Source organism: Cebus imitator, unplaced genomic scaffold (genome assembly GCF_001604975.1).
Source record: "Cebus imitator isolate Cc_AM_T3 unplaced genomic scaffold, Cebus_imitator-1.0 Scaffold412, whole genome shotgun sequence".
Taxonomy (NCBI): domain Eukaryota; kingdom Metazoa; phylum Chordata; class Mammalia; order Primates; family Cebidae; genus Cebus; species Cebus imitator.
Genome location: NW_016107727.1, coordinates 962,657 through 978,351, shown reverse-complemented (window position 1 = coordinate 978,351; position 15,695 = coordinate 962,657).

Here is a 15,695-nt window from a genome sequence, read left to right as displayed (position 1 = left end):
GACTTTGAAAAATTCAGATAATGAAGACCACAGAATGTGCTATGTGAAGTATCAAGATAGTCACCTTAATTCTGTATTTAGTTTTATAGTCACATACTTAAGGATGTCCAAGCTATGGTCATATTTGAAATATTCTTAACATATTAACTAAGGAAAGTAAACGTTACTGAGCAGTCACTTGTGAATGAAGATAAAAAGTAAATGATAGTTTACAAAAAGGTTTCTAAATAAATGTAATTTAAAATATTGGTTTCAAATGCCAGAATAAAGTATTATATATAGAAAGTATTAATAACCAAATTTCTTTGTATATAAAATAAAAATAAAAATAAAGTAAAAATATACAGTATAACATAAATGTTACCAAAGAATAAAAACAGCTATACTAAAATACAGAGAATAAAATGAAGGAGGCAAAATATTGAATAGGAAAAATATAATAGTTTGCTGTGTTGTAGAATCACTTTCAATACATTTTTGAAAGACTACATTTTCTTCCTAAAATAACAGTTGGAAGAAAACTGAAATCAAATACCATCAAACTCTATAGTATATACAAAGCAACATGTATCTCATTAAGCGTATTGTATGTATGGAGGGCATATTATGTTCCGTGTGATATTGATTTAATCGTCTTTTGTATTAAACAGAATAAAAATAGCTAAGCTATATTAAAAATTTCCAGTTTAATTACTGTTAATTGTTTTTTAGAATAATAGACAAGATTTTCAAATGAAATAACTATATAGACAAAAATATCTGATTCAACTAATGGTATCAATCAGCAAAATCTATTGATTAATAATTTCAAGACCACTAATAGATTATTCAAAAGTTCTAATATTTTACACATACAAAATAGCCCTACTATCAAAATACTTTATCTTCCTCATTAAGTGACTTACTAAATGACTTAATTTTTCATCAACAATTATTCTTCTTGTCTATTAAAGAAATGTATCTGTAAACATGTACCAGCTCAATTTTATTGGATTTCTCCAGGAAAATTAACCTAGAAATGAAACTTATCTGTATGCCGGTGTGAAATTCAAGCAACTTTACTATTTTTAAGTGCTTTATGGTAAATCATTTAAGAGTTTATTTTATATTATGTGTTACAGGTAAAATAATTTTGTATCTGAGGTGACATAGAGGAGTACATTGAAGTGATGAGTACTCTGACATAAGCCAAATGATGTGTATATTTGAGTTGAAGGTTTCCCAAGGCCTAAAGTTTGGAGAACAACCACAGGAGAGATTTCCGGCCCTTGGTTGGTTACAGTCCACTCTAAAAACAAAGCACCTAAGTTTCCAGAATATGATTGGCAATCAGGGTCGGGACAAGGACAGGATGCCGTGAAAAATATGATGAATGGCCACTGACAAGGTATGTATTAATTACTGTAAAGGGCAAAGAATAATAGTGTCCACTGAGGGGGATTTTTATGTTAAAGAAAATGACTCACAGTTGTGGAATGGTTCAAACGCTGTATTCTGGGAGACAGCATTAGTTTCTCATGGTGAAGTTGGTTAGATGTCCTGGACCATTCCTAGACCATGGAAATCCGTGAGTATCAGAAGTAGTTTGGGAGAAGAGCATAGGGTTGATTGCATTCATTCTGGCCTGAAATAAAAGCTTATTGTAGGATTATTAGTTCTTAGGCAAACACAAAATAATCTGTTTATTTATTTATTTATTTTTTTACTGTGGTGACAAGCTAGTGGTCAAAATACCATCAACATAGAATTATTCATTTGGTGTAGACATGTTTTTTTCATATAGAGATCAAATAACTAGACTTTGGAAGTCATCTTTGGTTGTCACTATGTTAATCCAAACATCTAGATAAAAACTGAACATTTTGGTTAGGCTTCCAGCTATTTTCAACTGTTTGGCTTTGGGTAGCCTTACATCTGGGCATGTAGTTAAAAATTTTCTGTTTTCAGTCTCCCTCGATATACGCCTAATGTAGATGTGTCCTATGATTAGAAAAAGCTATCTAAATAATATGCTTTTAAATAAGCAGATCTTCATTTGTTTTTAAGTAAACTTAGCAGAAATACCTACTTTATGTATTACTGTTCAGTTATCACCTTTAATAAATTTTTTCACAATATGCATATCAAAATACCACATTGTACACTACAAATATTTGTAATTTTGTCAATTAATAATACGTAAATGAAATTTTTTCTTTTACTAGGAATTAGTTACCCAATTTATATTATATCTAGGTTAGAAACACAATATGCTTTCTAAAAATATTGTATATTAATACGTCTCTGATGATTAACAGAACACAGAGAATAAAGCCTTAGGAAAGCAAATCATGACATTCAGAATATAAGCCCAAAGATGTTCCTTTGAAATTTTAAAAACAGTGCTTATAGTTTAAATGGAAACCAATAAATTTGAAAAGGTAAATTACAAATGATTTTATCAGGGATGGAAGTACCCAAGAGCTCTGTGTTCTGCTTTATTATAGGGCTGTCAACAGTTTGGCATATATATCCTTCCAAAACCATTGAAGAGTCAAAATAGGTTCACACACTTTGGTGCATAGTATGAATATAGAACAATTTATATAAAAATTTTTATATTGATAAATATTCAGGCTCTTTTTTTGCCATGGATCTTTTTTCACCAATTATCTTCAATTTCTAGGATAGAGACAAATAGTTTAACAAATGTATTTCAATAAAGTAATAAGTTAATGAATATAAATCAACTGATGTTGAAAGTCTGTATAATAGATTCCACAAACAGAGAGTTAAGGCTCAAAGCACATTTGTATTCATTTTCTTGTATAATTTTTTGAAAACTTAATTTCTTTTAATAATTTATCAAATAATACATGAATGGGGTTGTGAAAAGAGAGTAGACAGTCTTAGACGATATCGCCATCAATCTTAAAGTAAGTGTATATATTATATATATATATTTAAGGTCAGTGGTACCATGTGCAGGTTTGTTATATGGGTAAACTTGTGTTACTGGTGTTTGTTGTACAGTTTATTTTGTCACCCATGTATTAAGCCTAATACCCATTAGTTAATTTTCTGGGTCCTCTCCCTCCTCCCTCTGGTAGGCCCCCAGTGTCTGTTGCTCCCTTCTTTGTGTCCATGTGTTCTTCTCACTTAGTTCCCACTTGTAAGTGAAAATTTGAGGTATTTGGTTTTTTGTTCCTATATTAGTTTGCTAAGGATAATGGCCTCCAGCTCCATCCATGTTCCTGTAAAGAACATGATCTCGTTCTTTATTATGGCTGCATAGTATTATGTGGTGTATACTTTTCCACATTTTCTTTATCCAGTTTCCCACTAATAGGCATTTAGGTTGATTCCATATCTTCGATATTGAGAATAGTGCTGCAATGAAAATACGTGTGCATGTGTCTTTATAACAGAACTATTTATATTCCTTTGGATATATGCACAGTAATGGTATTGCTGAGTCATATGGTATTTCTGCTTCTAGATGTTTGAGGAATGACCACACTGTCTTTCACAATGGTTGAACTAATTTGCATTCTCATGAACAGTGGAAAAGCATTCCTTTTTCCCTGCAAGTTTATAAGCATCTGCTGTTTCTTGACTTTTTAATAATCACCATTCTGAATGATGTAAGACGGTATCTCATCATGGTTTTGATTTGCGTTTCTCTAATGATCAGTGTTGTTGAGCTTCTTTTTTTTTTCACATACTTGGCTTCATGTGTGTCTTCTCTTTAAGAGCGTTTTTTTCTCGTCCTTTGTTCACTTTTTTTTTTAATTGAGACAGAGTCTCACATTGTCACCTGGACTAAAGTGCAATGGCACAATCTTGACTCACTGCAACCTCTTACTCCAGGGTTCAAGGATTCTCCTTCCTCAGCCTCCCAAGTAGCTAGGATTACAGGCACCAGCCACCATGCCCAGCTAATTTTTTGTATTTTTAGTAGAGATGGGGTTTCACTATGTTGGCCAGGCTTATCTCGAACTCCAGACCTCATGATCCACCCACCTCAGCCTCCCCAAGTGCTGTAATTATAGGAGTGAGCCATTGCCTATAATCACAGCACGTTGAGAGGTCCAGTTTCAATATTCTGCATATGGCTAGCCAGTTTTCCAAACACAATTTATTGAATAGAGAGCTCTACCCCCTTGCTTTTTTTCTTTTTTTGGTAGCTTTAGGAAAGATCAGAATGTTGTAGGAGTATGGCCCTATTTTGTGGCTCTCTATTCTGTTCCATTGGCCTATGTGTCTGTATTTGTGCAAGTACTGTGATGTTTGGGTTACTGTAGCCTTGCAGCATAATTTAAAGTCAGGCAGTGTGATACTTCCAGCTTTGTTGCCTTTTCTTATGATTGCCTTGGCTATTTGAGCACTTTTTTGTTGTTGCTGTTCCATATGAATTTGAAACACTTTTTTTGGTTCTGTGAAAAATGTAATTGATAAGAATAGCATTGAGTCTACAAATTGCTTTGGGCAGTATGACCATTTTAATGATATTGATTCTTCTTATCCATGAGCATTGAATGGTTTTCCACTTATTTGTGTCATCTTTGATTTTTTTTTTTGAGTACTGTTCTGTAGTTTTTTATAGAATAGATCTTTCATTTCTCTGATTAGTTTAATTTTTAGATATTTTATTCTTTTTGTGGTGATTGTGAATCGAACTGCATCGCAAATTTGGCTCTTGTGTTTAATGTTGCTGGTGCTTTGGAATTGCAGTGATATTTGCACCTGGAGTTTGTATCCTGAGACTTTCGTGAAGTTGATTTTATCAGCTTAAAGCAGCTTTTGGATTCGACTATAGCATTTTCTAGGTATAAAATCATGTTATCTGAAAACAGGGATACTTTGACTTCCTCTCTATTTGGATGGGCTTTATTTCATTTTCTTGCCTGATTGCCCTGGCCAGAACTTCCAATACTATGTTGAATAGGAGTGGTTAGAGTGGGCATACTTGCCTTGTACCAGTTTTCAATGTGAATGCTTCCAGCTTTTGCCCAGTCAGTATGATGTTAGTTGTGGGTTTGTCATGGATGACTCATCGTTTTGAGACTTGTTTCATCAATACCTAGTTTGTCGGCAGTTTTTTAACACGGAGGGTATTGAATTTTATCAAAACCCTTTTCTTAATCTATTGAGATAATCATGTGATTTTTGTCTTTAGTTCTGTTTGTGTGATGAATCACATTTATTGATTTGTGTAAATCAATTGATTTATTGATTTATTCCTTGTATGCCAGGAATAAAGCCTAAAGCCTACTTTATCATCGTGAATAAGTTTTTTGATGTGCTGCTGGATTTGGTTAGGATTTTTTGTGAGGATTTTGGCATTGACTTTTATTCACAATATTTGCCTAAAATTTTCTTTTTTTGTTGTTGTGTTTTTCCAAGATTTTGGTATGGTCTCATAGAAGGAAATAGGGAAGAATTTCTTTTTCTCAATGTCTTTAAATAGTTTCTGCAGAAATAGCACCAACTCTTCTTTGTACATCTAGTAGGTTATAGCCATAAATTTGTCTAGTCCTAGGCTTTTATTTGATTGTTAGTATAGTTATTACTGATTCAATTTTGAAGCTGGTTACTGGACTGTTCAGGAATTTGATTTATGTTTGCTTTAGTCTTGGGAGGGTGTATGTATCCAAGAATTTATCCATTTCTTCTAAATTGTCTAGTTAGTGTGCATAGAGGTATTCATATGATACTCTGGGATGTTTACTTGTATTTCCATGGCATCAGTGGTAGCATTCTCCTTGTCATTTCTAATTGTGTTTATTTGAATGTTCTCTCTTATCGTCTTTATTTGTCTAACTGATGGTCTCTTTAATTAATTTTTTTAGGAAACCAATTCCTGGATTTGTTAACCTTTTAAATACTTTTTGTTAGTTTGTTTTTCAGTTTCCTTCAGTTTAGTTCTGATGTATGTTATTTCTTGTCTTCTGCTAGCTTGGGAGTTGGTTTGCTCTTGGTTCTTTAGTTCTTATAGATGTTATATTAGGTTGTTAACTTGAGAACGCTCATACTTTTCTATGTGGGTGTTTAGTCCTATAATTTTTCCTTTTAACACTGACTTAGCTATGTTTCTGAGAATCTGGGTTCTTGTGTCTGTGTGTGAGATTAAAGACAGCATATGATTGAGTCTTGCTTGCTTATTCAGCTTGTCACTCCATGTCTTTTAATTGTGGCATTTAGACCATTTACACCTAAGGTTAATATTGATATGTGTGGATTTGATCCTGTCACCGTGTTGTTAGCTGGTTATTATGTGGTTGCTTTAAGGTGTCACTGGTCTGTGTACTTAACTGTGTTTTTATAGTGCCTTGTAAAGTTCTTTCCTTTCCATATTTAGTGTTTCTTTCAGAAGCTCTTGTAAAAAATGTCTGCTTGTAACAAATTCTCTCAGCATTTGCTTGTCTGAAAATAATCTTATTTCTTCTTTACTTATGAGTCTTAGTTTAGTTGGATATGAAATTCTTGGTTGGATTTTGTTTTCTTTAAGAATATTGAATATAGGCCCCCAATCTCTTCTGGCTTGTACAGTTTCTGCTAGAAGTCCTGCTGTTAGCCTGATGGGGTTCCTTTTGCAGGTGGCTTGCTTTTTCTCTCTAGCTGTCACTTACAAATTTTTCTTTCATTTTGACATTCAAAAATCTAATGACTGTTTGTCTTGGGAAGATCTTGTGTAGTGTCTCACAGAGGTTCTCTGCATTTTCTTAATTTGAATATTGGCCTCTCTAGCAAGGTTGAGGGAGTTTTCAAGAAAGATATCCTGAAATAAGTTTTTTAATTTGCTTACGTTCTCCCCATCTCTTTCAGGGATGCCAGTGATTTATAGATTTGGTCCCTTTACATAACCTCATGTTTCTCAGAGTTTTTTGTCTGCCTCTCTTGTTTCAAAGAGCCAGTCTTCAAATTCTGATATTCTTTTATTGGCTTGGTCTATTCTTCTGTTAATCCTTGTGATTGCATTATAAAATTCTTATAATTTGGTAATTTTTTCAGCTCTATGAGATCAGTTAGGATATTTTTTATGCTGGTTATTTTACATGTCAACTACTATACCATCTTCTTGTAATTTTTAATATTTCTTGCATTGATTGAGTTTTGATGTTCTCCTGAATCTCAATGATCTTCATTCCTATCCATTTCTGAGTTCTGTTTATTTCATCAAAGGAATCTTGCCCCTATTAAGAACCCTTGCTGGATAATTAGAGTGGTCACTTCAAGGGCGGAAGACACTCTGGCCATTTGAACTGACAGATTTATTTTGCTGTTTCTTTCTTATTTCTCTGTGTGGGTGTTCCTTTAACTGCAGTGTAGATTGAGTATATTCAGCAAAATTCTCCTCCCAATGTTTCCAGAGAGTAAACATTTTGCACATGGTCTTGAGTTAAAGCTAACTTCTTATCTTCGTTTTCACAGGGTGGTGTGTAAACAAAGTATTTTTGGTGTTAAACACTTTAAATATGATCCAGTAGGTGGCACTTACGCATAACTGTCAGTATGTAGGCTCTTGCTCAATCACATGACTTCTCTGTATTTCCTCACAGTTACAGCTGTGCTTTCTCTCAATGCTCTCAAAGTGTGGGCTTCTCTCCCACTTGAATGCTGGCTGTAGTTCAAGACTTGGCAATCCCAGGCTATACACTACAGCTCTGGGTTGATCTCAGAGTTCATGTTCCCTCGTCAACTTGGAGGCAGTAGAGGAAGGGTATTCTAGGAAAAGACCCTCTACAGGGATTGTACCCGAGAGTATTTCCCCTTTCTTCTGGCCCTCTGACAGTGATTGTGCCTGAGGGTATTTCACTTTTCTTCTGGAGCTACACTGCAGAGAGATGTGGAGCTGTAATCAGTCAGTGTGGTTGTCCCAGAAGGAAGAAGTTGAACGGTGGGCCCAAGTTAAGGTATCCCTGCCTTGTGATGAGCAGAGGTAGTAAGTGGGACCTGTGGAAGATAGACAGGCCTCATCTACTTAGGGTAATTTTACCTTGCTGAAGGTGTTGATAAGGCCCTTAGGGTCTTTGCTCTTTCCTCAGTTTGAGGGGAGCAGGGACAATATCACTGCAGAGGCAGTGGCAGATGGGATTTCAGTTGCCTCTGGGAACTCCACCTTCAAGAAACACGGAGGTGTTGCCACTGGGAGTGTTTAACCAGGGGGAGGTGTGGCTGCACTGCTGGGTTGAGCTGAGGATTCTGGTTGTTGTGGAGCAAGTAGCCAAGAGCTCACAGGTAGGAGAGACAGGTCTCTTCTCCATAAGGTGATCGTGGCATGCTGTAAGCTTCGGTGTAGCCTTCAGGCTCTTTATTTCTTCCTCAGGGCAAGGGCAGCAGGGGACAGAACTACTCCCGTGGCAGTGGCAAAGCAGCTGGTGGTTGCCTCTGGGAGCCCCTCACCAAGGAATTTCAGAACCGCTTTTCTCAGCCATTAGTGGGGTGGCTGTTAAGCAGTCCTGAGCTAGGATCCCTGCCTAGTGGAGAGTGGGGGATGGGAGTTCCCGAGTGGAGGGACTGGAGTTCTCTCTATATGTTGGCTGCTGTGCACTGGGGGTGCCAGCGTAGCGACTAGGCCCTTTTTTTCTTCCTCTGCCTGATGGAGCTTAAAAAGATACCGCAGTAGCTTCAATGCTGGAGAAGTTATGGGCTAACTCTGGGATCTTCTCTTCAGAGAAATGCTGACCACATTTGATCGAAGCAATAAAGTGGGAGCAAAGTGGTTATCCTGGAGTCACACTTTATTCAGCTCCTCCCAGTGAGGAAAAGTGAGATCTGAGACCTGTGCAGAGAACAAGTTGGCCACTTTTCCATTAAACACCTGCATTGCTCTGGGGGTCGATACCAACCCCTTATTCTCAGAGACTCTCCAGAGTCTGAAGGCAGCTAAAGCAAGGGCTTCAAGAAAGTACCGATGACACCACACCTCTCTCTCTGGAAGCTCTTTCTCGGGAAGGTGTGGAGCTGCTACGGGCCTGATAGTTCCAACCGGTAGAGGCTGGGGTCCCTGGTTGGGACAGCCTGGTAATTGAGAAAAAATGGGATCTGGGACCTGCATAACAGTCTGGCCTTTTCTCTGCAGAGCATCTCTGCTATGCTGGGGATCTGCACCAGTACCTAGTCACCCTGGACTTTCTAGAACCTTAAGATAGTAGTAGTAAAGGCTACAAAACAGCAAATATGCTAGCCCAACCCTTTCCCTGACAGCTTCGCCTTAAGGAGTTGTGTAGCTGCTGCCAGCCCAAGAGCACCAGCTGTGGGTGGCTGGAGTCCCAGGCCAGTGGGTCTTATCCTGTAAGTTTCCATGAAAGTAAAGCCTGCTTGCCATTGTTGCTCAACCTCTTGCATTCAGCCCCTTTCCTGGGGGTGTGTAAGGGATGCTAACCTGCCCCCTTGCTGGAGATGCAACAGCTATTGCCACAATGCCCAGGGATCCAAGGTTTCCAGGACTCAACGTGTGCCTGAGCGATGGCTCTGCCAAGCCTTCACTTAGCTCTGCATGTCAGACTGAAGACCCTGGTGGAGCAGGTTCACAAGAGGGTCTCCTGACACCAGGGTTCCAAAGATTTGTGGAAGAAATGTAGGCCCTTTGGATTTTTCATTCACTGTTTCCCAGGGCAGGAAAGCCTCCCATTGCTCCATGTTACTCCCAGTGCGGGGGCAGTCATCCTGTCTTTCTCTTCTCTGTTCTCCACGGGTCCAGTTGTTTTCTTGATGACTTCCAATGCATACACGCACCTGGATGTCTCTGTTGAAGGTGTATTCACTTCCCTCTTATATTTCTTTCTATGAGTGGAAAACATAGTAACTTCTAGCTGACCATCTTCCCTCCCTCAAATCTCAAATCTCCATTTTTTAATGGTTGTACTAATTCCAATTTCAATCAATAGTGTGCAAGATTTCCCTTTTCTTCACATTCTCACCAATACTCATCATTCATCTTTTTTGTAATAGTCATTCTAACAGGTGTGAGGTAACATCTCATTGTGGTTTTAATTTGCTTTCAACAATGTTTAGCAATGTTGAACAATTTTTTTACATAACTGTTGGTCATTTTCCTGTCTTCTTTAGAGAAATTTCTATTCAGATTATTTCTTTATTTTTTAATCGGTTATTTATATTTTTGCTATTGAGTTGTAGGAGTTCCTTATATGTTTGAATATTAACCCCTTCTGAGATGAATGCCTTGCAAATATCTTCTCCGATTTTGTGGGCTTCCTTTACTCTGTTTATCATTTCCTTAGTTGTCCAGAAGCTTTTTAGTAATCCCATTTGTCTATTTTTGCTTTTTTGCCTGTGCTTTTGGGGATAGATATTTTCAAAATCGTTGTCCAGTCCAATGTTATGAAACTTTTCCTCTATGTTTTCTTCTAGTAGTTTTACAGTTTCAGGTCTTAAATTTAAGTCTTTCAATCATTTTTTGTTAACTTTATGGGGTATGAGATAGGAACCTAATTTAATTCTTCTGCATGTGAATATCTGATTTTGCCAGCACTATTTCTTAAAGAAACTATATTTTCTCCCTTGTGCATTTATAGCAATTTGTTAAAAATCAATGGGCTGTAACTGCCTGGATTTATTTGTTGGCTTACTACTCTATTCTATTGTTGTTGGTGTTGTTCTCGGTGTCATACCAATACTATGCTACTTTGGTTACTGTAGCTTAGTAGTATATTTTTAAGTCAGGCAGGGTAATATGTTCAGCTTTTTTCTTATTGACCAATATTGCTTTAGGTATTTAAGGTCATTTGTGGTTTTAAATTAATTTTATAATTGTTTTTTCTACTTCTGATAAAAGTAGTATTCATATTTTGATAGGAATTGCATTGGATATGTAGATAGCATTGGGTAGTATGGGCATATTAACAATATTAATTATTCCTATATGCAAACACACAGGATATATTTTCACTTATTCATTCTTTCTTTCATTAACTTCTTTATTGTTTAACAGTTTCAGTGTGTAGGTCTTTCACCACTTTGCATAAATTTATTTCCAAGTATTTTAATTTTTGTGGCTGTTGTAAATGTAACTTGCTTTTTGCTTCTATTTAATAGTTCAAGGTTAGTGTACAAAAGCTCTACTCATTCTTGCATGTTTACAAACTCCAAATTTACTGAAGTAATTTATTAGTTCCAACAATTTAAATACTTTTTACATAAAATATTATGTCATATTAAAAATGGAATACTTAAATTTTTCCTTTTCAATTGAATGTCTTTTATTTCACTTCCCAATTGTTTCAGTTATTACCACCAGTATTCAAAGAAAAATGTTGAGAGTAGATTCTTTGTCTTCTTTCAGACCTTCAAATAAATGTTTTTAACTTTTTGTCAGTGACTATGTTAGCTGTGTGTCATATATGGCCATTATTGTATTGAGGCACATTCCTTTCACACCTAAAGTGTTTAGTTTTTATAAGAATAAATCTTGAACATTTAACAAATGCTTTTTCTGCATCTATTAAGATGATAATTTTTTGAGTTATCATTCCTTAACACATAGTATATTTCATCTCTAAATTTGTGTATGTTAAATGATTCTTGAATCCTTGGGATAAATTTTACTTGGTCATGGTAAATTATTCTTTGAATTTGCTGTTGAACTCCATTTACTACCATTTTGTTGAGAATTTTATCATCTATGTTCATCAGGGATATTGAACTGTAACTTTCTTTTCTTATAATGTCACTGTCTGGTTTTGGTATCAAGGCCATGCTGGCTTTGCAAAATGAATTTGTATGTATTTCTGCTTTCTTAATTTTTAGAAATGTTTGGGAAGGTTTTGTATTAATCTTTTTTTAAATGCTTGTTGGAATTCACCAGTGAAAATACAAAGTCCTGTGTACTCAGCATTGGTCTTTTCAGATTTTCTACTTCTTTATGATTTGTTTTTGATGGGTTGTATTGTTTCTCTTAAGACAGTCACTTCTTTTAGGTTATCCAATTTTTATTAGATAATTGTCCATACAAACTCTTATGTTTTTTTTGTACTTTTTGTGACATCAGTTGTAATGTCTTCTCTTTCCTTTTAATTATTTATATTTGAGTATTTTCTCTTTTTATCTTAGTCTGCCTAAGATTTTTTTTTCATCATTTCAAAAAAAAACTGCTTTATTGATCTTTCTATTGTTTTTCTGGTCTTCATTTTATTTATTTATTCTCTGACCTTTATGATTTATTTTCTTCAATTAACTTTGGCCTAGTTTGTTTTTCTCTTTCTAGTTCCTTGATGTATAATAGCAGGTTGTTTATTTGTGATATTTCTTCTTTTTCAAGACAGATCATTCTGAAGGACACTTGATGTAAACTTTAGCCAAGTGTTGTCTATATCACTCATGAACTCCATAATTACAATGGGTATATCAAAGTGTCTAGAAATTGTAAATGAGTTAATAGTATGTTTAGAATCTTTGTCCACTTTTAAATGAAAATATTTGTTATTTTGTTTGCTTCATTATTTTCTTTTCCAACAGTTATTTGTTTAAGATTCTTATAGAATCTAAATATTAGCTCCTTGACAGACAAATGTTTGCAAATATTTTCTCTCATTCTCAGGTTCTTCATTCACTCAGTTGATTACACTTTTGTTACTGTTGTGCAGAATCTTTAGTTCAACTGAGACACACTTGTTTATTTTTGTGTTTGATGTATTTGCTCTTGAAGTCTTACACATAAATTATTTGACTACACCAATGTCCAGAAGAGATTTGCCTAGGTTTTCATTTGACATTTCAATAGATTCTGGTCTTATATTTTAAGTCATTAATACATCTTGAGATAATTTGTGTATGGTAAGAGATAGGGGTCCAATTTTATTATCCTGCATGTAATAATTTAATTTTCACAGCACATTTATTTACTAGGATGTTCTTTCCTCAGTATATATATATTTTTGACTTTGTCAAAGTTCAGTTGGCTTTGGCTTTAGATATGAAGCTTTATTTCTGGGCTCTCCATTGTGTTTCACTGATATATGTGTCAATTTTTATATCAATGCCATACTGTTTTGACTACTATAGCCTTGTAGTAAATTTGAAGTGAGGAAATGTGATGCTTCCATCTTGATTCTTTGTGCTTAGCTTTGTTTTGGATATTTAGACTCTATTTTGATTTTACATAAATTTTAGGATTGTTTCTTTGATATTTTGAGAGGAATTGCATGGAATTTGTAGGTTTCTTTGGGCAGTATAGTAATAATTTAAATGATATTAATCCTTCCAATCGATAACATGAGATCTTTTTTCATTTGTTTATGTAATCTGCAATTTCTTTCATCAGCATTTTGCAATTTTGTTTTAGAAATCTTTCATCTCCTTCATTAAATGTTTTTCTAGGAACTGTGTTTTTTATATCTTTGTAAATGGTATTGTCCTCTTGATTTAGTTTTTAACATGATGAATATTGGTATATAAAAATGCTACTTTTTTATGTTGATTTTGTATCCTGATATTTTTGTAAGTTTGTTTATCAAATCTAGGAATATTTCAGAGGAGCCTTTAGTGTTTCTAGATATTAGGTCATATAATCAGCAAACAGACGTTTTGACCTCTTCTTTTATGATTTGGTTGCCTTTTACTTTTTTCTCTTGCTTTACTGGTATGGCTAGAATTTCGAGTACTATATATAATATAAACCTTAAAATTGGGCATACTTATCTTGTTCCAGATCATAAGGAGATTGTACTAAGCATTTTTCCTTTCAAGATGATATTTGCTGTGGATATGTTGTACAGAATTTTTATTATTTTAAGGTGTGTTTCTTCTATGCCTAGTCTGTTGACTTTTTTATCATGAAGCTATGCTAAATTTTATCAAATGCTTTTTGTACATCTATTAAAATAATCATATGATTTTTAAAAATTCTTGTTATGTGATGAATCACATTTATTTCTTTTTGTATGTTAAGCCATCTTTGCATCCCTGGAATAAATTAAACTTTATTGTGGAATGTTTTTTACATATGCATTGAATTTAGTTTGCTGGTAGTTTGTGGAGGCTTTTTTATTTATGTTCACCAATGATGTGCGTCACAAAAATTGTGTTTTTTTTTTTTGTTGTTGTTGACTTTTTTGTTTTTTGGTTGGAAGGTTTATTTATTTATTTATTTATTTTTATTTTCTGGTCTTTGTCTGGCTTTGGTATCAGGATGATACCAGCTTCATAGAATGAGTTAGGGAGAATTCATTCCCTTTGCTCTTTTGGAACAGTTTCAGAAGAATTGGTATCAGTCGAGCTTTTACTATTGGTCAAATTTACAAGATTCTGGGCTTTTTAGTTAGGAGATTTTCTTAATGAGTGATTTTATCTCACTACACATTAATTGTCCGTTCAGCGTTTCTTTTTTTTTTTTTTTTCTTTCTTTCTTTCTGTTCAATCTTGGGAGATTGTATGTTTTCAGGAATGTGTCCAAATCCTTTAGGTTTTCTAATTTGTGAGCAAAGAGTTGTTCATAGTAGTCTCTGATATCTGTGTTATTTCTGTGGTATCTGGTTTAATATCTCTTTTTTTTTTCATTTTGAATTGTACTTATGTAACTCTTCTCTCTTTTTTGTTATTCTACAGGTCTACCATTTTTTGTAAGTCTTTTTAAATAAACAACTTTTCATCTTTATGATTCTTTATTCTTTTGGTCTCAATTTTGTTTTATTTTAAACACTTGTAACCTTGTATTTGTTTCAGGTAGGCATTTAACATTGTAGCTTTTATTTTTTACTACTGATTTTGTTGCATTTCACTGGCATTAGCATAATATGTTTTTACTTATATTCATTTCAAAATATTTTTTAGTATTTGTTTTAATTTCATCATAAACCAAACAGTATTCAGGAGCATGTTGTTTAATTTTTATATACTTGTAGAATTTGACAATTTGTCTGGAAGTTTATCTTTAGTTTTATTTTACTGTGGTCTGAGAAGATTCTTGAAAAGAAATTATTTTTTGTAAATTTGTTGATACTCATTTGTAGCCTAAAATGTAGACTATGTTTGAGAATGTATTATGCTCTGATAAGATGAAGCTATTTTCTGAGGTTTTTTGGTAGATTGTTTTGTAAATGTTTACTAGGTCCATTTGGTCCAATTTAAATCCAATGTTTTTGTCTTAATTTAATGTTTTGATTGTCAATCTGATGCCGTCAATGTGGCATGGAGATCTCCCACTATCACTGTATTGCTGTCTAAGTCTTTTCTTAGGCCTAGTAACACATGTTTCATGAATCGGAGTGCTATGGTGTTGGGCACATACATATATTTAGGATTATTAAATCCTCTTCTTGAATTGACCCCTTTATCATTATCTAATAACTATTTTGGTCTTTTCATACTTTTGTTCATATAAAGTGTTTTATCTGTTATTACTAATAGCACTACTGCTCACTTTGGTTTCTTTTTGTGTGGAATATCTTTTTTCACCCCTTTACCTTCAGCTTATGCATCTTCATGAGTAAGGTATGTTTTTGTAAGCAGTATAGTTGAATCATATTTTAAAAATCCATTCTGTCAATCTATATTTTTTAAATTAAACATGTAATTCCTTTACCTTCAAGGTTAATATTGATCTATGAGGCTTCGTTTCTGTCATAATGTTCATTGTTATCTGGTTGCTTTGTATAAACTTTGACCTGTGAGTTGTATACTTTTGTGTGTTTTTATGATGGTATTGATCTTTTAATTCCGTATTTAGAACTCCCTTGAGCGTTTTTTTTTTTTTT